Source organism: Ailuropoda melanoleuca, chromosome X, assembly GCF_002007445.2.
Source record: "Ailuropoda melanoleuca isolate Jingjing chromosome X, ASM200744v2, whole genome shotgun sequence".
NCBI lineage: Eukaryota > Metazoa > Chordata > Mammalia > Carnivora > Ursidae > Ailuropoda > Ailuropoda melanoleuca.
In genome coordinates this window covers 105,955,541-105,961,132 of record NC_048238.1, presented here as the reverse complement: position 1 = coordinate 105,961,132, position 5,592 = coordinate 105,955,541, and the positions used below count along the sequence as shown (strand labels likewise).

At 39.9% G+C, this 5,592-nt stretch overlaps 1 pseudogene; it reads right to left on the bottom strand.

Moving 5' to 3' along the window:
- LOC100466110 lies at window positions 1-1,260 on the bottom strand (annotated as a pseudogene).
- Window positions 1,261-5,592: the final 4,332 nt, after the last annotated feature.

The following is a 5,592-nucleotide window of genomic DNA, read 5'->3' as shown; positions in this document are numbered from 1 at the left end:
TTATGATGACTTATTAGGGACTTGTTGTGCGTGCATTTCCACTCCCACTACAAAAGCACAGGTCTGCTTTATGACAGAGGGCTTAATATTTCTCCATTCTATCAACTCCGTCCATCTTTGGTCCTGCCAATATCCTTTGGGGTACTGCAGCAGAGTCCAGTCCTTGCAGAATATAACATGTGAATCTTAATTGCACTTTTAGCCTATACTGTTAAAGGTGGGTGACATTGAACTCCTGACCCTCCCTCCCATAGATCCACTTGATATTTTCAAACTTAAAGTCCTATAAGACTAGAGAAAATTCTACATCCATACTGTATTGAGGTTTCTGGGGATTTTTCATCTATGTTCAGCAGCTTGTCAATAATCTCTAGTTTCTCCATTCGTTGGCCAATCAGAAAGAAGATAACCATCATACAACAGGCTTAATGATAAAGGAATCTCTGGTCAATCACTGCAAACTGAAATAACTAGAAAGGTTCTTGCAGTTTAATTCTGTCTCTCCTCACCTAGGACCTGACCTATTAGATGTATTTGAGCAGACAGAAAAGCCCTCTGAAAATTAATCTTTCCATTGGCTACAGCCATTTTACACAAGTTTCTGAAATCATATGTGCCAACATACCTCTGAGCCACATAATTCATGGTTATAGTATTTAAATCAGCATAAAGGAAAAAATAGCAGTAAGCCTTCTCAAGACAGCTGAACCTAGTACTGAAACTGGGTTCGACGGAAGCCCAGGCCAGTATATGCATGTCTGGAGGGAACACCTGATGGAAAATGCAGCTATGATGGATTTTTTAGCAACCTTGTGGACTTCTTTTATATTGAAATCCTCTGAATCCTTGCCCTTGGAAAGTGAAAACAAAGGTCAAGAGAAATCAATTGTCCAAAGGCACTTAACACCCTTGTCCATTGACCCACATCAGTGAAAGTTGCATGTCTGTCTGCTTTCTCATGGTCAAGTCTTAGAGCCTCAGACAGTTTCTCTTCAATAATATTGTTTGTGTGTTTCTGACTGGCAAAGCTCTAGTATCTCTAGCCCACACAGGCTGTTCTTGGGGCTACGTGGCTTTGGCCATTAGCACTGAAATCAAATGCACACTTAGTTTTTCCAGTTCCTGAAGAATTTTCTCTAACGTTTGAGTTCTTGTTGTGTTGGCCCTTTCCTATTTAAGTCATTGCATCTCCTTCTCTACTTCTTGTTCTCTTTTCTACGGGAGTTCCTCAGTTTAGTTTCTCACTATGTCATTTTCAAAAATTATAGGACAACCCCAGAAATAAAGGAATCATACAGGTCCATCCTACCTGTGGATCAGAGCCACACCTGTAGCTCCTTTTTCCGTTCTTTTTTTTATTCTCTTGAATGTCAAGAGTTCTTTATATATGTTCGACACAAGTCCTTCATCAGATACATGATTGACATTTTTCTCAGTCTGTAGCTTGCCTTCGTCACCCTTATAGGCTCATTCAGAGAGCAGAAGTTGTTAATTTTGATGAGGATCATTTTATGGCTCACGCTTCTGGCGTCAGGTCTAAGAACTTTTCACCTGACCTTCAGTGCCGAACATCTCCTCTAAAATGTTATAGCTTTACATTTTGACCCATGATCCATTTTAAATGCGTTTTTGTACAAGGTATGTAATTTAGGCCAAAGTTTAGTTGTTTTACTATGGAGATCTAATTATTCCAGGACCATTTGTTAAAAAGGCCAATAGCTACTCTTCCTCCACTGACGTGCTTTTGCACCTTTATCAAAAATAGTTGGGCATATTGGCTTAGGTCTATTTCTGGGTTCTTTATTCTGTTGCGTTGACCTGTGTCCATCTCTCAGCGAACACTACAGGTGTCTTCATTATGGTGGCTACGTAGAAAGCCTTCATACCAAGTAGGATGATTCTTTCCAGTTTATTCTTCTACTCTGTGGTTTTGTTATCAGGTCATACTGGCTTCATAAAATGAGATATAAAATGCCCCATCCTCCTAAGAGGATAGAGATTATAAATTGGCTCTTTAAAAGTTTGGTAGAATTTTCCAGTGAAATCACATGGGCCTGGATACTTTTTCTTCAGGACTTTCTTAAACTAAAATTCAATCTCTTCATCAGTTATAAGATTAATTATATTGCCTATATAACTTTGCTGGGGGCGTTGTAGTAATTTGTGGTTTTTTCAAGGAATTGATCCATTTATTCTAAGTTTTCAAATTTATGAGCATTCAGTTAACAGTATTCCCATGTTATCCATTTAATAACTGCAGGATATGTAGTGATATTGGTCCTTGTCTTCTCTAATTTTATCTGTCAGTTTTGCATATAGTCTATCTTGTTATATGTTCTGCAGACACATGAAACAAGTGTGTATTGTGCTGTTGAGTGGAATGTTCTATGTTTACATAAATAAGATTCTGTTGGTCACTGTTTTGTTCAGTTATTCTATTCTTCCTGATTTTGTCTAGTAGTTCTATCAGTTACTGAGCGTCGGGTGTGTGAAGTACAATGCTAACTATGGCTTAGTCTTTGTCTCCTTTCAACTATCAGTTTTTGTTTTATTTGGAAGCTCTGTGGTTTGGTTGACACACATTCAGAGTAGATATAACTTTGATACTTGTATAATCATGTAATGGCTCTCTTTGCCTTTAGTAATTTTCTTGCTATGACATCTATTTTATCTGTTATTAATATAGCCATTGCTGCTTTTCATTTTTGTGGTAAAATATACCTGACATGAAATTTCCCACCTTAACCATTTCTAAGCACACATTTCAGTACTATTAAGCACATTTATGTCAGCAATCTCAAAACTTTCTATATTGCAAAACTGAACCTCTATACTCATTGAACAACTCCTAACCCCCTCCCCACCACAGTTCCTGATAAATGGCATTCTACTTTGCCTCTATGAATTTAGCAAATCTAGGTACCTCATATAAATGGAATCATACAGTATTTGTCTTTTTGTAATTGGCTTGTTTCACGTAGCATAATGCCCTCAAGGTTCACAGTGCCGTAGCATGTGTCAGAGTTTCCTCTGATTTAAAAGGCTGAATGACACCCATTGTACATATACACCACATTTTATTTATCCATTCATCCATCAGTGGACACTTGGGTTACTCCCACCATTTGCCTATTGTGAATAACGCTACTATAAATGTGGGTATACAAATATGTCTTCCACCCTGCTTATAATTCTTTTGTGTATATACCCAGAGTTCCTGGATCACACAATTCTAAAATTAATTCCTGTATAATTTCGTGTTACATTAATTTCAGGTGTGCAATATAGTGATTCAACAGTTCTATACATTACTCCGTGCTCATCAAGATAACTGTGCTCTTAATCCCCTTCCTCTATCTCACCATCCCCAACCTATCTCCCCTCTGGCAACCACAGTGTGTTCTCTATTAAGAGTGTTGTCGTTTTCTTTGTTTCTTAAATTCCACATGAGTGAAATGCTATGGCATTTGTCTTTTTCTGACTGACTTAGCATTATACCCTCTAGATCCACTTATGTTGTTGCAAATGACAGGATCTTATCCTTTTTTATGGCTGAGTAATATTCCATTGCATATATACGTCACATCTTTATCCATTCATCTATCAATAGGCACTCAGGTTGTTTCCATATCTTGGCTGTTGTAAATAATGCCGCAATGGACATAGGGCTGCTTGTATCTTTTCAAATTAGTGTTTTCATTGTTTTGGATAAATACTCAGATGTGAAACTGCTGAATCATATGATGGTTATATCTTTATAACCATTTTTTTTGAGGAACCGCCACACTGTTTCCCACAGCGGCTGCACCAATTTACATTGCCACCAACAGTGTACCCCTTTAACCCCACATTATGCTGTGCTGAGATTGAGCACTTGGGGTTGTTGAAGAGTTTTTCCTCAATGATTGTCCTCTGTCTCCACTTTTGGTTGAGACAGAGACATTGGCTCCATACGGGGAGTCTCTCTCTCCATGATTTTGCCAGTTAGCTAGTGGTAATTGTTGTTGCTTGTTATTCATTGATAAGTTAGCAGGATGGAGTGAGGGTTCTCTATTCTAGTCCAATCTCGGTCTTAGTTAGGCCCCATGAGACTGGTCTTCAGAAGTGGATTCTTCAGTGCTTCTAGCCCTATTCCCCATGATAGGCAGACTATCTTGTCATGTGTCTTCAGTGGGCGATAGATTCCACCTCATCTCCCAGCAGCAGATGCTTCCCACATAATTGTATCACCTAGAAATACACATTTTTATTTTGGGCAGGAAATAATGCCCACTAATCTTACCGGTAGGCAAGGTTACAGGCCTGAATGCACATGTAATTGTGTGCTAATAGTGGAAAGAGCAGTACACCCTGCAAAGTCCTTATAGGTCACACTTGGTTTGAAATTACTGCTCTGGATCCTGTGGATACGCTAGTAACTGAGTTATTAGTGCTATAGTTATTGCTGTCTAGAACATTCCAGGAGGATGGTGCTGGTCACTAGTTGCTACAGCCAGAGTCTTGTCTGACAGAATGTATTTGGTAAATAAAGTTCTATTCAATTACTGTGATTGTTCACACACATGTGCCTGGAAAATATCACCAAAGGCAAAAGACCAGTGCATGGGGGGAACAGGTACACTTAGTGGACTGAGTAGAACAATCTTGCTAAAAAGCAACAGAAACATGGAAACCTCCTTCTCACTGCACAGCCATTAACAGGGTAAGACGGAAGAATCACTTGATCTGCCTGTATAAAAATGGCCTCAATCATCTAGCACACATGTATTCAGCACTTACCATGTGGCAAGCATTCTTCTAGGTGCTGGAAACTATAAAAATGACTACCAAATAATTGCCTAATTGAAAGGAAAGAGAGTCCTTTATAGCACCCTGAATTTCACCAAAACCCTTAGAATTCTTTAACACTGCCATCCTATCCAGGGACACCTGGCTGGCTCGGTCGTTGGCACATGCTGACTCTTGATCCTGGGGTTGTGGGTTCAAGACCCATGTTATGTATAGAGATTACTTCCAAAAACCAAAAAAACCTGCCATCATATCCAGTTTCGGAAGTGTGAAACTGCCCCTGTAGTTCTCTGTCTTAACCCTGTCCCTTTCGTTCCCGTCATCTAGCCAAGCCAGGCTGGCATTTTGAAATGTAATATTTATTCAGAATTAAGGGAGGACACAGAAGAAGTACATAAGACTAAATCAGAGGGGCGCCTGGGTGGCACAGCGGTTAAGCGTCTGCCTTTGGCTCAGGGCGTGATCCCGGCGTTGTGGGATCGAGCCCCACATCAGGCTCCTCTGCTGTGAGCCTGCTTCTTTCTCCCACTCCGCCTGCTTGTGTTCCCTCTCTCGCTGGCTGTCTCTATCTCTGTCAAATAAATAAATAAAATCTTTTTAAAAAAAAAAAAAGACTAAATCAGAAAGCAAAACCTTGCCAGACTTGCCAAGTCCAAGTTTCTATTCCAAATACAGTCACATTCCTAAGGACTGTGACAACTTCCCAGCGCCTGACCTTCGCTCCCCACCCTCGCCTACCTGCTATCTTATTCATTCTCTCCAAGCACCAGCCACCTGTTCCCACTGTCATTCATCCAGAGAAAC